Here is a 17,276-nt window from a genome sequence, read left to right as displayed (position 1 = left end):
AGAGTTAATTCTTTTGGGCCTGTGCCTTGAGAATTTTCTGGCTCAGAATCAAGCTACAGATAATTAATTATGTCAGTGAAAAGCTCCGATGGCCTGTTCTCTTCAGAGAAAAGTGACATCATCCATAGAATTCTCTGGCAATAAAGAAGAACAAAGCTGTGAGTGCAGGAAATAACAGACAGATGTCCATGAGTGCATATTTTATCTACTTCAAAGTGCATTGCGAGAAGTCATGCTCCAGGGTTGGGCTGTCTTCCAGCAGCAGTGGCTTGGCAAGGGGTCTTGGAGAATCAGAGAAGTAAGTTTACATGATAGAGTTCACTGCCTCACATGCTCTGGCCTGAAGATAGAGGCGCGGCGCGGCATTTTTAGGGAAGTTACTAAAGAGATGACGCTGCTCAAAAAATGTTGGCAAGTTCATGGCAAGCCAATCAAGTTATGTAGTGTGACCAGATAGTGGCTGTACCATTTGTGGTGAATGTTAGAGTATAGGAAACGTTACCCAGTGAATTTCATTCCAGGGCCTTCCCTTGCTTTGTGCTTATATCATATTTTCACAGAAAACTTTTACTGTCCTCCACAGCAATTGCTAATGGAAAAAATAAATATTTTGAAGTCAAATAACTCTATTTCATATGGATCATGTGACCTTGGGCAAGCTGGTTAATTTCTTTGAGCCTTATTTTTTTAATCTGTAAAATGGAATTAAGAAAAATAAATTAAATAATACCTCTGCAAAGAATATTGTTCACACTAGAGTGCAATGTAAGTATTAGTAGTTACTAAATTCAATTCTGTCCTTCCTAAAAAATGTTAGTTTCATATATTACACATATAAAACCAGATGTATTAGTTGGAGTAGATGTTTACCTATACAAGCAATTTTAGGAATGATAGAAAGATCAGTGTTTCAAAATTTCAGGTATCAGAGAACCAGAAATTATGCTATTAGAGATGTTATCCTCTAAGTTGAAGCTACCCATTTCAGAACTTCCTTTTAAAAATATTTATCTGATTTTCAAAACAAAACCAGCTCAATATAGATTATTTAGAACATGCATTCTCAATGAGAGTGCTATTGTTCCCAACTGGGTAAAAACTTGTTCATAGAGCGACATAAAGAAATTTTAGATGTAACCATAGTTTGTGGTCCTCAGAAAAACAACAGGACAGCCCTTGCTTGTGTGGCTCAGTGGATTGAGTACTGGCCTGTGAACCTGAAGATCACCAGTTCAGTTTCTAGTCACAGCACATGCCTGAGTTGTGGGCATGCAAAATGCAGCTGATCGATGATGTTTCTCTCCCACATTGATGTTTCTCTCTCACTCTTTCTCCCTCCCTTTCCCTCTCTCTCTCTCTCTAAAAAAAAAGGCAGTAAATAAATAAAATCTTTTAAAAAAGACCATAGTACATAAACAGATATACAGTATATCTGAGGTATTAAGATTTCATAAGGGAGCAATTAGGAAAAACATGTATAAAAAGTCTTTTTAGAAAAACAAAACTCAAAGTGTAAAAAACATTGATTTAGAAATATTAAAAAGTTGCTCTGATTGGTGTGGTGCACCTGGTTGGGCACTGTCCCGCAAAACAAAAGGTCGCTGATTCGATTCTCAGTCAGAACACATGCTTGAGTTGCGGTCCTGGTACCCAGTTGGGGGCACATGCAAGACACAACCTGTTGATGTTTTTCTCACACATGAATGTTTCTCTCCTTCTTTTTAAAAAAGAAATATTAAAAAGTTACAAAGAAATATATCAATCACTCATAATTATACCACTCTGAAAAAACAGTTGTGAATATTTTAGTATTTTTATACACATTTTTTTTTACATAATTGCAAGCACAGTGTACATATAAATTCAAACATGTATGTTATAAGAATTTCCCACATCATTTAACATTCCTAATATAAATTTTAAAGTCTGTAAAATATATTATCCTGTGGAAATACTATATTTTACTCAAATATATCCTTATTACTGAATATTTAGGGTGTTTCTAATTTTTTTACTGTTATAAACAACATTTCAACAAACATATTTATGTACCAATCTTTGTTCTTGTTAACTTTTCAATTAAAAGTTATGTATATTTTAAAAGTCTCTTATGTGCATCTATTGCCAAATTGTTTTTCAGAATCCATATGACTTTCCCACAAAATTATGAGAATTCTCATTAGTCAACTCTCTTGTAATAACTATTTTAGTTCTAAAATGTGTCCTGATTTAGGGGTGAGCAATGGTACCTCATTATTGCTTTAAATACATTTCTTTAATTGTTAGTTAAGCTGAACTATTTCATAATGAATATGCTATGTATCAGTGAATTATCTATTTATACCTTTTGTGTATTTTTCTGTTGAGACTTAGAATTTTTTTTACTGATATACAAGGTCTGTCCAGAAAGTTGCCAACCACTTAATATAAAAAATAGAGACATTTATTGAAAAAGATACAAGATACTCTCTCAGTCATTTTGAATGCGATGACCACACAGTACATATGTTTACTCAATGGCATCTACTGCCCCAACTGATTAGTACAGTGAAGTCGTCATTTTTCATGCCTGCATATTCCAGTCCACTCTCCTTGGCTCCCAGGTTACATCAATGTTGCACAAACCATTCTCATTATGTTAACAATGGTTGGACTTCTCTGGACAGACCTCATATGTAAACTTTTAATAATTGAGGATAGTTACCCTATATCTGTCATAGTTGTTAAAAAATTTCCTCTTTTCTGCCATTTGATTGGCTATGATTCTTGTAGAAACTCTGATATTTTTCTTTCTCATTTCAGGAAATGTCTTTCCCTCATGTAGAAGTCAGATAACTATCCATGAATATTCATTCATTCATTCACCCATTCATTTATTCACTTGACTTTAAACAGAAGAAAAACATAAAATGAGGTTATGTATTGATTAGTTGATGAAAATGTCATGAAAAGAAGCATATGGGAGCTTAACTCTATTTCCCCCAGGAGCAATGATTCAGTATTCTCTAATTCAGTGTTTGTGACAACTTTACAGAAAATAGCTACTACAGATAGTGAGAATCAACTGTATTTCATTTCTATTTGTTCCTCATATACAATAGGGAACCTGAATCATGGGGAGATTTGACAAGAATTTCATGAACATTGATGAAAGTAATAAGCCAATATCTTTTGGAATCTAAGCTTGCTCTAGTGAAAGGTAGAAGGCAGATTTTTACAAAGCTTTCTATACTCAAAGGAGAAAATGTACATGCTTAGAAAAAAAGGAAACATAGGAAATTGTTTTATATGTAGAATACATATATACAACAAAAACACACTTCACACATTTAACAAATATTTGTTGAGCACCCACTTGTGTTGGTCACTATACTAGGGTCTAGGAGCACAAATGAGAAAAAGAGGCTTCTGCCCTCACTGAGCTCGTACGAAGAAAACAAGCAACTGTAATTACAAAGTGACTAGCACAGTAATAAGATAAGTACCAGGCATCAGACATTGCAGTCCTATAAATTTTATGTCCATTCTCAAATCGCAGAGCATCACATAGCTTCTAAACACTGGCACTTAAGTAACAATATACATGAGATTTTCTCGTTAAAATTTTTTTTTAATGCACCCATCTCTGGTCCAATAGAGTGAAAAAGAAAGATAATTGTAGGAGCAGATGTAATCAATTAACTTTTCTCTTTAAAAGAGTGGATTAGGCATTTCACATTGTGACATGGCACTAGAAGGCCAAATATTGCTCATAAAAAGCAGTTGGCAAATAACAGATAATACAGACATTATATGGCTTTTCAGGGATCTCCTTTCTTTAAAAAAGGACATTCCAAGTAGAAGCACTGATAGAAATGTTATTAAACATCAAAGATGAATTTTTTAAAAATGATCAAATCTATGTTTTGTACTAATCTTTATCTCCTTTTCTGAAATTGGCAGGCTTGCCTTTGGTTGCACCTTCATTTACAGGCAACGCCTGTGTTCAGCATGAGTGCCAGCACAGGATGTGCTATTCAACATTGTTTCTTACTGATGCCAGGTTTTAAATAGAATGCTCAGAAAAAGTTTAGAAAAAATGGTGTCACTTCTACTGCAATATAATCTTTTGACAGTGGTGATGAAGGAGCTACAGACTCTAGAGTAAATAGTGCAGTACAAATTCTCAAATTAGAGAGGGAGCTAGCTGCCCCTTCAAATCACATCAACAAATAGTGCAGGAGGCTCAGAAGCACAGGGCAAGCCAACATGGGTTCCCAGTTGTCTGTTCAGTTTGTGGCATAGGAATCTCGGACATTGTTATGAGTGGTTTGGGCAGTCACAGGATACTGAGCAACAGGGATGAAAACCACCTTAGCCTTTGACTTACTGATTTGGTTTGTGGAAAGGCTTTTGGTTATGTTGCGCAGTAGATCCAGCAGTTCCATATTTAGCCAATTCAGCCTTTTATTGCGCATCTACAGTATTCCAGGCACTCTATTAGTCACTTCACATGTATTTCATTCTCATACAGATGGGAAAACTGAAGTTCAGAGCTAAACTGCCAAAGGTCACATAGCTATAGGAAATTGCAGAGCCATAATTTGTCCGACTCCGAAAAAGCAGGGTACTTAACATTTGCCAGGTACCTTTGTACATTAGCCTATGTAAAACCTGTGAGGTAGCTACTGGTAGGCCCATTTTACAGATGAAGAAACTGAGTTCAGAGAAAGTAACTCATTTGTTCAAGGTCACACTAGCAGTAGTGCTGATGCATTTTCTAACTCAAGATTCCCAAACACATGTTCTTTCTACCACACTGCTTTTCTTGAGTAGGAGTAAAAATAAGCCAAAAAAACAAAAACAAAAACAAAACAACCCCCCCCAAAAACAACTAGCTCTAAGTTTACATCAGAAAGTTGTTTAAAGAGAAAGACAAAAAGCAAGTGAGTTAAGGAACCACATAACCATATGCATCTTCAGTACACCAGAATAACTGATACTTAGATGACCACCATGAGTATTCACACAGACATTAACTTACGTACATTATATTTTTAAGAAGGGGAGTACTTTCTAATTCATTTCAGGATGCACTTATTCCTAAACTCTTAAAAATGAAAGAGCTTTAGTGTTTAAAGTACTAATCCTTGATTACTTATAAAAGTAAATATCCAGTATCACACTTCTTGTAGGTTCGTAATGGCTGAGATTTTCTTGTATTTTTGTTCAAAAAATTAAACTCTGCTTGTTCTAAGTTGGCCAAATATATGTTATAAATATAGAATTCACTTGGATCAGGAGCTGAAGTGAATATATCAAAAAACACAACAAATCCAAAGGAACTCAATGTCATGTGAGTCAAATAAACCTCATGTGTAATTCTATCTAGATGGTGTCGTCTTACTTTGATTGAAATATTTTCTCTTTTGAAAAAGTGTCACCCATATTTTTCAGCCATCATCAGTCAGAGGTTAAAAGTAAACATTTTTAAAATAAGCTTTTCCCTCTCCTGCCTCTGCCCACCTGCTCTGTGGGAATAGGCTAGAAGTCCTCAGAGATGTTCTCTGGGCTATCATTTGGCATTTGCCTCTTCCTACGCCAACCCAGATGCCCTGTTACATGCTTGCTGGAAGCACAGCCAACACTGTGCTTCCCTTTCTTTTTATGTCAATTAATGTCTACTCGAGGGCTGCTTGGGCTGATGTCTACACTGAGAGTGTGATGCAAGATACAGAGAGGGCTGCCCCTTCCTGCCCTCCCCCTTTACTACTGAGGCTCCATGACCTGAATTCTTACTTACCAATTCCTCTAGTTACTATTTATAAGTCTTTTATAGCACTTCCTCACACTGGGACTCAGGCATGGGTCTAGGGGGTGGGCCGGAGGGGAATCTGAGTGACAGACTCTGTGCTGTACTCAGACTCACCCTTCCCCTCTGACCCTGCCCCATTGTCCTTCAACCAAAATGGTGTTCTTCCTCCCTTGGGATAAGTTCTTTCCCAGGAAGAGCCTCGAGTCCTCACACAAATAGCTCTGTGGCAGAGACAGCCTGCCAGTCAATCCTCCAGACAGGATTGCATCAAAGGATTTCACTCAAGTTTGAAAAATAACTTCTAGAGACCATCTGAAAAGGAGACAATCATAGGGAAAAGTGAGTATGTGAAGAAAATTTAACCTAATAAGCAAACTGGTATATACCAGAGATGTCTATCCAGAGAGAGACGTCTTGCACAGATGCTTTATCTGTCCTGGATCTCATCTGGCTGGTTTATGTTGATGGGATTTAATTTATGGACCTCGATAAATAACCCCAGTGAGAAAATAATCATCTAGTTGTGCTTTGGCAATGGCTTCTCTCATGTTTTAAGGAATTCAGACTCTCAACTGGTTCACAGAAAGCTGGGCTCTACTGCTGGACCTGGTTACATAGAGGTGTGGGCAGTTTAAGGGTTTTGCTCAAGGTCTTTATTAGTACAGAACAAAAAGGTTGTAGTCTTCTGGGATTTAAGAAATTACACACTGTATGATCATAGGGCACTGCATGGAAAAAGTGTGACCTTATCTAATTTCTAATCCAGGACACAGCAGCTGTCGTATTATTTCTATCCCAATGTGTGTAAAAAAGAAAAATGAAGAAAATTGCATAAGTAATGAAAATGCATTTAAATCCATGGGTGACTGTGACTTTCAGGTAATTAATCAGAAGAAAAATATGACAGCACTCTTATAAGTTAATTCATGGAATTCAACGTTTTTTTAAATTATAAAAGAAAGTTTATTTAGAAAGTTACAGAGGTAGTAGAAGGGCCCTTGGAGTTTAGGAGAGAGAAAGGCAGAGGTTAATGCCTCTGGGGGAAGGATGGCGGGAAGGGAAAGGTACAGGCATGCTCCCAGAGGGAGAACCTGACTCAATTTTTCTCTTAAAGTGGTAATTGCTAGACAAAGGATTGGGGATAATTTTTATTTTCTTTCTTTATTTGAATTTTCTTGGGTGTGAATGAGTTACTTTTAACTTTTAAAAAACTGTGGTAAAATATACAAAGTAGTTATCATTTCAATCATTTTTAAGTGTACAGTTAATTGACATTAAATGCATTCACCCTGTTGTGCAACATCACCACTGTCCATCTCCAGAACTTTTTCATCCTCCAAACCTGAAATTCTGTACCCATTAAACAATAATATTCCCTGCCTTGCTCCCGTCCCTCTGAAAACCACCATTCTACTTTCTATCTCTATGAATTTAACTATTCTAAGAACTTCATGTAAGTGGAATCATACATCAGTTGTCCTTTTGTGACTAGCTTAGTTCCCTTAGCATAGTTACCTTCCAGGTTCATCCATGTTGTAGCATGTCAGAATTTCCTTCCTTTTTAAAAAGCTAAATAACATTGCATTGTGTATATACCACATTTTGTTCATCCATTCATCTGCCAGTAGATATTTGAATTGTTTCCACCTTTTTTTTTTTTTTTTGGCTATTGTGAAGAATGCTGCTATGAACACGAGAGTCTCTGCTTTCAATTCTTTTGGGTATGCACCTAGAAATGAAATTGTTCAGTCATATGGTAATGTATTCTTAACTTTTTGAGGAACCACCATACTGTTTTCCATAGTCATTAAACTATCTTAAATTTTCACCAGCAGTGCACAAATGTTTCAGTTTTTCCACAATTTTGCTAATAGTTGTTTTCTGTTTTGGATGGAAACTATCCTAATGGGTGTGAAGTGGCATCTTACTGGGCTTTAGGTTTGCATTTCCGTAATGATTAGTGATTTTGAGTATCTTTTCATGTGCTCGTTGACCATGTGTATATTTGCTTAGGAGAAGTGTGTATTTAAGTCTTTCATCCACCTTTTAATTAAGTTGTTTTTGTTGTTGCTCCTGCTGCTGAGTGGTAGGCATTCTTTATATAATCTGGACATATATGATTTGTAAATCTTTTCTCCCATTTTTTGATTTGTTTCTCATTCTGTTGATTGTGCTCTTTGCTACACAGAAGATCAAATTTGGATATAGGTCAGTTTATCTATTTTTTCTTCTGTGGTCTATGCTTAGAGATCATTGCCAAATCCAGGTCATGAAGTTTTTCCCCTATATTTTCTTCTATGCATTTTAGCTCTTACATTTAGGTCTTTGACACATTTTGAGTTAATTTTTGTATGTGGTATAATGTAAGGGTTCAATTTCATTTTTTTACATGTGGATATACAGTTTCCCCAATGTTGTTTGTTGAAAAGACTGTCCTTTCCCCCATTGGATGGTTTTGGCATTCTTATTGAAAATCATTTGACCACATATGCTAGGGTTTATCTGTGGACTTGATAATCTGTTCCACTGGTCTATATGCCTGTGTTCATGCCAGTGCCACACTGTTTTAATTACTGTAGCTTTGTAGTAAGTTTTGAAATTAAAAGTATGAGATCACCAACTTTTTCCAGATTATTTTGGCTCTTTGGGATTCCTTGAAATTCCATATGCATTTTAGGATGGATTTTTCTATTTCTGTAAAAAATGCTATTGGGATTTTGAGGAATTTCACCTTTAAAAATTAAAGCATCATGGTGATAATAAAAGCAAGTTTTAACACAAAAGAATAACATCTACTTGTGGTGTTTTAATTAACTATTTCTTTTGGATGATTTTCAGTCTGAAGTGCTAGAAAAGAATTATCTTTAATGAACAAGCTGTATAGAAACTATCAGGCTATTATTGACCGTATAGTTGTGGAGAGAAATTTCTCCAGAGAAACCAAAAGACACATTTTTAACTTCAATTGCCTTTAAACTAACTATCCCTAAATCTTCTCCTTGTATGTTGTTGTATTACTAATCGTGTTCACTTTGCTTTCTAAAATTCAGGAGGAAAAAAAATGGGCTTAATTTCTATAGTAATAGCTAACACCATCATAAATTACATAGATTTTTTTCTTGTGCTACATTTATAATTTCATATTCACCTAACTTGGATAAATAGTAGAATTCAATTTGTATGAGATTTAAAGATAGTCTATGTCCTGTAGCAACATCTGGAATGTACTATTTTTCCTTATTCAGTTTACATATTTTCCTTTGGAATAAACTTAAGTAGAACAAAATGACTCCTAAATTGTAGACAGGAATTTCAATGGAAGAGTAATTGTTTCGATCTTTTAAACAAGGCTAAGTAGTTAAGGTTTTTATTTTCTTTCTGAGATTTTCAGCACCAGATTATACCTCTTGGACTTCACATCACTTATTTTACTTTTCTTTATTTCATTAAATATTTACTGAGTGCCTATGATGTGGGCAGACTCTTTTAGCGGGTACTGTAGACACAGTCCCCCTTGTCCTCAAGGCAGCTCACAGCCTAATAAAGAAATAGAGAAGTAAACTAATAAATAATTTTATTTAAATACACACAGAACATTGAATTGAGTTCCTGGAATGGGAAAGCACTCACAGAATGGACATGCACTGGTCTTCTAAGATCATCTTTGCTAAGATTCCTTGGCTCAGTGTAGCAATAAGACCATATATAGGTAGTTAACTAAATAATACAAAGAAGTGATAGTGTTTAGAAACTGACATTTTGGTTCTTCCATAAGCATAGAATTGGTTTATTCTTTCCTTAAGATGCTTCCACCATTTAAGGTCAGCAGTAGTTGGCAGAGAACTGCATTGTCTGAGGTGTGCAGAGTCAGAGGGTAGGGGCAGTCTTCTCAAACTTCCCACCTGGCTACACTCCCTCTCAACCTAGGTGAGTGGGTCACCATAATGGGGATCACGGTGGCGTCAGCTAAAAATCTGTCCCAAGCTGTCTTCCTCAAGCAAATATTTTTTAAATCTTGTGGGGTTTTTCCTAAACATTCAAGTGAATATTAAAAGTGTATTAATGTTAAGAAAGGAGTTTTAAACTACCATCCACTATTAGTGCCTCAGCAGGATACACCATATTTATTAACTCAAGGCTCCAAGGATCATTTGGATTCCACCCTGTTATCCCAGAGTTATGCACATACCCATTTTAGAGATGTGGAGAAAGCTATGTCACACGGATATAAGAACCAGGCATTCTTTCCTACTCATTATGAGTTTTTTCGCCAAAATAAAAAAAAAAAATCTCAATCTTAAAAAACAGTTAATATTGTCATCAGTCATAATCATGATTAATGACATTTTGCCTTTAAAGAAAGCTAAGTTTTGGAAACACTTTCAATGAAACTTAGTTCCTGACTGTGTTAAGTCCACTATGGCTGTCCTGCTAGACAGAGGGACATTTTGAAAAAGCCAGTCTTCTTTCCACTTGGTGTTTGCCCCAGAATGACCAACTCATCCCAGTTTGCCTGGGACTGTTCTAATTTTCAAAAGTCCACTTTATGGGACCCTGCTCTTCTTAGTTCCAGGTAAACTGAGACAGTTGGTCACTCTTGTTTGCTCAGAACTGGCAAACACTTCCAACAGTTTCCAGGGACCCTCCTGGTTTAGGTGATTAGTCTGATGTGACCATGATTCCTTGGTGAAGAAGGATCAGTGGAACTGGTAAAACAGTGATGCCATGAGAAGCTTTGGGGGCAAGCAAGTCCCTGGGAATCAGACAACCCTGCCAGGAAGCTTGAGCTAACACAGCAAATATTTTAAGTGCTTTTGGTGGTGAACTGGTTTATCTGTCTTAAAGCAGATTTGGTCTCTAAGTGCAGCTGTACTTTAGAATCACCTGCAGGTATATTTTAAATCGCAATTCCTGGGCTGCACCAACAGACCTTCTGATTCAGAATTTCTACATTTTTATTCTTTAAAAAAAAAAAAATTATTTGTTTGTTTATTTTTAGAGAGAGGGGAAAGGAGAAAGAGAGGGAGAGAAACATCACTGTGTGGTTGCCTCTCACTTGCGCCCCCAACTGGGGACCTGACCTGTAACCCGGTCATGTGCTCTGCCTGGGAATCGAACCAGCGACACTTGGCTCGCAGGCCGACGCTCAATCCACTGAGCCACAGCAACCAGGCAGAATTTCTACATTTTTTAACACAGCAGATAAATAATCTTTCCACCACACACATCTATACCACTGTCCTGCTGCTTAAAAATTCTAAGGCTTTTTGCTGTTCCATGATAAAATGCAAACTCACTGCCCGGTTCATATGGCTTTTTATGAGTTGCCTGTTGGTTATCACTCTAGCCTCATGTTGCCCAGCCATGCACCTAAATCTGTTTGGTTTTGTCTATTCTTCTCTTGGCCAAGAACACTCTCACCCTTCTTTATTTCTTTTGCTCAAGTACTTGTGAGATGTTGGGTCACTTCCTCCAGAAACCTCTCTTAGCTCAGATTCAAGTCAAGTGCTAACTCTAATGAAGTTCTTAGCTCCCTGTACCTCCTCCATCCTAAAGTTTACCATGTTATTATATTGTAAACATCTTTCAGTTGTTTGTCTATATCACTATAGGTTTTAATCCCTGAGGATGAAATTTTATCTCCAGTGTGGAATACAATGCATTGCACAAAGTTAACATGCACAAATATTGATTGAATGAATGACTGGATTAATACTCTTTTGAACCATGCCACCGGTGTGGGCTCCAGCTGTCTGTATCTTATCCTGTTCCTCCATCCTTGAACTCCCTGCAGACTCTAGATACCTTCCCAGACTTTATAAGGTGAAACACACACACTCACCTGTTGACCTTGGGCTTTGCAGAGCAGCTCTTTGCTGCCCCCACATGTTTTAAATTGCTCTTTATGCAGCCAGTTGAGGCAGCCCCTTGCTCCACCTGGTCCAATTTCAGTTTTGCATGGATATCTTTGTTCTTGGCCTCAATATGCCTCCCTTGGCATATTGAGGAACCATATAGAATAGAAAAGAAAGATATGACCCCTCTGTGTCTGCTCTATACCTTTACCCTTACCTCACATTTATTATCCTCCATCATCATGACTAAATAAAGTAAACATTTGTATTAAGTCTCTTCTCCTTCAACCCCCCTTTCTCTCCCTTCTCTTCAAAGTATTCTTCTCTTTGAGTCTCTTTACAGATATTTAAATATAGTGGTCTACTTAGTAGCTCCCCAGGATCCTAGGGCTTTAACCACTTGCTTTTGATAAGGCTCCTGTGTAAAAAATAATAATGTTCAAGGACAGGAACCTTCTTACCTTTGTAATTATTTTATACAGAAATAAACAAGGTTTTCAAAATAGAGATGACTTTATCTCCAAAGTGCAGGGTCTTATTTACACAGATTGAATCATATATTTAAAGTAGTGTACACATTTTTCGTGATCACACAGTCATCTTTATTAACCTACTGATTAAGTAGGCACTGCAATATTAATGATTGATTTACTATATTAAACTACTTTAATTAACAGTAATTTATAGGGAACACTTGTTTTCCTTACATTGTTATTATTATAGCAATTAAAACACTTTTAGTGAATTCCGGCCAAGACGGAGGCCTAGACTGACACGCCTGTCTTCCTCCACAACTAAGAAGGAATACAACTACCACAAAACCAGAAATAACCAGAAGTTCCAGAAAATAAAGCTACATGGAAGTCCAACGTATGAAGTTATAAACAAGTGACGCTCACCCGGATGGGTAGGAGGGGCAAAGCCGGGGCTCAGAGGTTAAACTGTGCTGGCAGTGGCAGCTGTGCCGCTGGCCGTGGGACGGCGGTAAGCACAGACACCCGTATTTAAGGGGAGGCAAGAAGTGCCTGGGGAGCACCCCAGCTGCAGACCAGACCCATCAGCTTGTGATTCCAATGCTGGGGAAGGCAGACCCCCATTGCCTTGGACTGTGAGGGCTGGAGAGCATGGGGATGGAGGAGGAGGCTCCTGGTCTCTCAGCAGAGAGTGAATGGCAGGAATTTATCTTGGACCCCCGCCCCTACACAAAGCGCCACAGTGTGGTGAGAAGGGTTGCCTGGTAGTGACAAGTGCATGGAGCTCTGCCCCCTATACTGTAGGAGGTGTGATAGCCCTGCCCGGGAAGCAAAGGTAAACACAAAACTGTCAGGATGGCACAGATCATGATAGAGAAATCAATCACACAGCAGACCAGCCAGCAAATATATGATCTATCAGACGAGCAGATAGGAAATCTTTCTGAGGCACAGTTCAGAGCTCTGGTTATCAGAAAGCTTACAGATCTAACAGCAGATCTTAAACAAGACAGGGAAGGAAGGAAGACTAGTCCTGCTGAAACAAATGAAAATGCATATGAAACAAGTGGTGAGGGTAGGAAAACCAGGAATCAAGTTAACAAATCGGAACATAGGGAAGGAACAAACAGTCAACCAGTGCAGAAAGAGGAAATGAAAAGTGAGGAAAATGAGGAGAAGCTTAGAAACCTATGGGACAGCTATAAGCAAATGAACATTCAAATTATAGAACTGCCAGAGGGTGAAGAAGAAGAACTAGGAATTGAAAAATTATGTGAAAAAATAATGAAGCAGAATTTCTGTAACTTGGAGAAGGAAATAGACTTACAGGTCCAGGAAGCACAGAGAGTTCCAAAACAACTGGACCCAGGGAGAACCACAACAAGACACATTAGAATCAAAATGTCAAAAATTAAGGATAAAGAGAGAATCTTAAAAGCAGCAAGAGAGAAGAAGATAATTACATACAAAGGGGTCCCAATGAGACTATTAGCTGATTTCTCAAAGAAACTCTGCAGGCAAGAAGGGACTGGCAAGAAATATTCAAAGTAATGCAAAGCAAAAACCTACAACCACAAATACTCTATCCAGCGAAGCTGTCATTCAGAATAGAAGGGCAAAGAAAGTGCCTCCAGGACAAAGTAAAACTGAAGGAGTTCATCAGATCCAAACCACTGTTATATGAGATGTTATTTAGGAGAAAGGATCAAAACTATGAACATTAAAATGAAAGCTGTATCACAACAACCAACAACAGAAGCTAGGGAACCAAAACAAAGGCAAACTAAGTAGGCAACGAGAGTGGAAAAAGAATTATAGGTATGGGGAACATATTGTAGGGATGTCTGCAGGGAGGGAGAAGGGGGGACAGGGAGGGAGATGGTACAGGAATTAAGAAGCATAGTAGGAGGGAGTGGAGTAGATAGGAAGATGTTGAGAAGAACTATTTGCACAACCAATGGGCATGGACTAAGGTGTGGGGGGTACAACTGGAGGGAGGGGGGTCACAGGGTGAGGGGGAGCAAAGGGAAAAGAAATTGGGACAACTGTGACAGCATAATCAATAAAGCATATTTAAAAAGAAGCTTTTATTTAGTTTATGATGAATAGTGTGGTTCTAAATATATAATACAGTGTTACATCTCCAAAGAATCTTTTTCTTCAGTAATTAGTGTCTATGGTTATTAAACTATTGAGTTGGCCAAAAAGTTCGTATGATCTTTTCCCTAAAATTAAAGACATGTTTTTCATTTTTACCAATAACTGTGTTGATCTGGATATTTTGAGTATGTCAGCTATGTCCTGTGTGGTGTAACATTGATTGCTCTCAGTTAATATCTCGATTTGTTTGCTGTCAACTTCAACTGGTCTGCCCGAGTGTGGAGCACCATCCGGCAAGAAATCTCCAGCACGACACTTCACACACCACTTTTGACACGTTCGCTCAGTCACAGCACCTGCTCTATATGCTGCACAAATCTTTTTTTGCATTTCAGTTGCATTTTTACCTTTCTTGAAATAAAGCATAATATGCCAGAAATGTTGCATATTTTCTTCCATCTTCAATATTAAAATGGCTACACAAATATTCACCAATTTTGATAAGTTTTTTCAAAATGCATGCTAAAATGACAGCTGTCTCAATACAATCTAACAAAATTGTTTTAAATGAGGTTAAAGACAACCAAGCACGACTAGAGCCATCATATGAAAAACACCAAACAAGTTTTCTGGCCAACCCAACAAGAATATAATGTGTAGTATATGCAGCATATCACAATACAGTTCAAACATAAGCACACTTTTTTTGGAGAAAAGAATTAAGTGTTTTACATCAGTTGGAAAGAAAGAAGCTGTTTTCTTCAACTAAAATAGGAAGATTTGGTTGAGAAGGTAAATACCAACAATATTTACATGTTTTTAAACCAAATGGCTTAAACTTTTAAACTGAAATAGCTACCTATTTACAGTTTTAAAAGCTCATTATTTACATTATCCTGTTAGAGCTTTGCATGGTCCCTGTGACACAGAGGGGCTGGTGTCCCTACATAAATTATAGACAAGGAAGCTGAGTTAGAGAGAGCAAATAACTTTTGGAAACAGGCTGTTCTGATTAAAAAATTTCTTTTTGAAAAAATGTTAAGGACAAATTTTGAAATGTTTAGACTGTTAAACTATATCAGTCTTAAAAGCTATATTTAGTTAGTGAAAAATATATCTTATAAAATTTCTTTTCTCTCCATGTGGCAAAGAAGTATCTAATGATGGGGACCTAATAGAAACTAAATTATTACTATTGACTTGGCACCTACCATGTGCCAAGCTCTGTACTAGGTATTTTATATAATGATATCGGATTTTATCCTAACAGTAATTGTATATGAAAGTTATTATAATCCTATTTTACAGACAATAAGATTAGGTCAAAGCAATGTTAGCAACTTGTACAAATCATACAGCACAGCTGGGACTGTAAACAAATTCTGAGTTTCTCCAAAGCTGAACTTGCTCCATCATTTCATGCTGTGACTTTTAGTTCCATGTTAATTCAAAATTTTGTTTGCCTGATAGCTTTATTTAATTTCCTCTATGCTCAGATCATGTAGGTTCAAGCTAACTAGCAGTACAATTTATGAGTTCAAGATTATTTGATTTATACTTGAGAGCCACTCTCAGATTACCTCAATTCACAATTAGAGACAAACATTTTTTCAGAGATACTATTTGTGGAAATGCCATATGGAAATAGTTTTGCTGTGATTTCTTCATCTGTCTAGTCAGAATGTGACTAATTGAAATAAATATTAGATGGGAAAACCTATGATTTTTACACCACTCTGTTTTTAGTACACTCATCAAGCTCAGTGGCTGTTGTATCTGTGGCTTCACTGCTGTGTTTGAAACAATGATAAAAAGAATCAAGACAATGTCAGAAACGGAGTATAGAATAATCATTTGGGCAATTTTGGTTTATGTCCTTTGTGCTAAACCCCAGAGACACTTATCATAGGCTTGTGTATAACCTGAACGCAGGCAGCTTTCTCAGCATTTGGTACCTCAGAAAGTGAGAGAACTTTGTCACATTTTTTGCCTTTGTTTTCTTTATGTGAAATAGGAATGATGGAGTACATACTTTTTTTACTTGATGAAGTATAAGTTTGTTTCTCTTCATAAAATTAATAACATGTTCACTGTAGAAAATTTAGAAAATACACAGAGGCAAAAGAGAGGGGTAGGGAAGGAGGGAGAATGGAAAGGGAAAGAGAGAGAGAGAGAGAGAGAGAGAGAGAGAGAAACAGCCCTAGTTTCAATACAATATTTTAATGTCTACCTTCTAAGCCATTTTCTTTTGGTCTTTCAATTTTTTTCTAAATTACCCAAGTATATATAAGCTTCAATTAAAATTTTTTTCTGAAGATTTTGAGTTGTTTTCATTCTGTTCCTTTCTTAAACTTCTAATATATAGTGATCCTTCACTTATTGTGGGTATTATGTTCTAGACCCCTCTGCAATAGGTGAAAATCCACGAAGTAGGAACCTTACTTTTAGTATTTACTGTACAGTACCTCAAAATCCCACAATATAGCAAAAAGTCCGCAATAAGTAATTAAATGTAATATTTTTTAAAATCCCGCAAAACAGTGAGGCCGCGATAAGTGAACCGCAATATAGAGAGGGACTACTGTATCTATTTCAGAGAGAAGGGGGGCAAACAATTTGAAATATTTACATTTCATGATGAATCAGCATCTCAATTTATTATGCAAAAGATAGTACATTCTGTGTCGGCCCTGTAAGTCTTTGTATTTCGCATGTCAAAATGTGAGCTTTAGGAAACAGCCTTTACTTCATCTGATTAAAAAATCATTTAAAAAATTTCAGTTACAGTTGGTATTTAATCTTATGTTAGTTTCAAGTGTACAGCATAGAAGTTAGATATTTGTATAATTTATGAAGTGATCCCCCCAATTGGTCTAGTACCCATCCGACACTGTACATAGTTTGTATAATATTATTGCCTATATTTCCTGTGCTGTACTTTACATTTCCATGACTATTCTGTAACTGCCAATTTGTACTTTTTAATCCCTCCACCTTTTTCACCCAGACCTCAACCTACTTCATCTGATTTAAAGATGGAAAGGAGACAGTAGT

General features: G+C 36.9%; 1 protein-coding gene across 3 annotated transcripts in view; it reads left to right on the top strand.

Moving 5' to 3' along the window:
• The window catches only part of FILIP1 (filamin A interacting protein 1), a 208,007-nt gene that overhangs the window by 107,493 nt on the left and 83,238 nt on the right, over positions 1–17,276 (top strand). The window contains exon 1 of one of the 3 annotated variants that reach the window (XM_090282676.1): positions 6,044–6,133. The exons of the other annotated variants lie outside the window; for them this stretch is intronic. The gene's annotated coding sequence lies outside the window, so the exon portion shown is untranslated. Of the gene's footprint in view, positions 1–6,043; positions 6,134–17,276 lie in introns of those variants that run through there. 3 annotated transcript variants of the gene reach the window in all.

Source organism: Furipterus horrens, unplaced genomic scaffold, assembly GCF_987537825.1.
Source record: "Furipterus horrens unplaced genomic scaffold, mFurHor1.1.pri manual_scaffold_6, whole genome shotgun sequence".
Lineage (NCBI taxonomy): Eukaryota > Metazoa > Chordata > Mammalia > Chiroptera > Furipteridae > Furipterus > Furipterus horrens.
The sequence above is the reverse complement of the archived record's forward strand: the minus strand, read 5'-3'. Positions and strand labels throughout refer to the sequence as shown.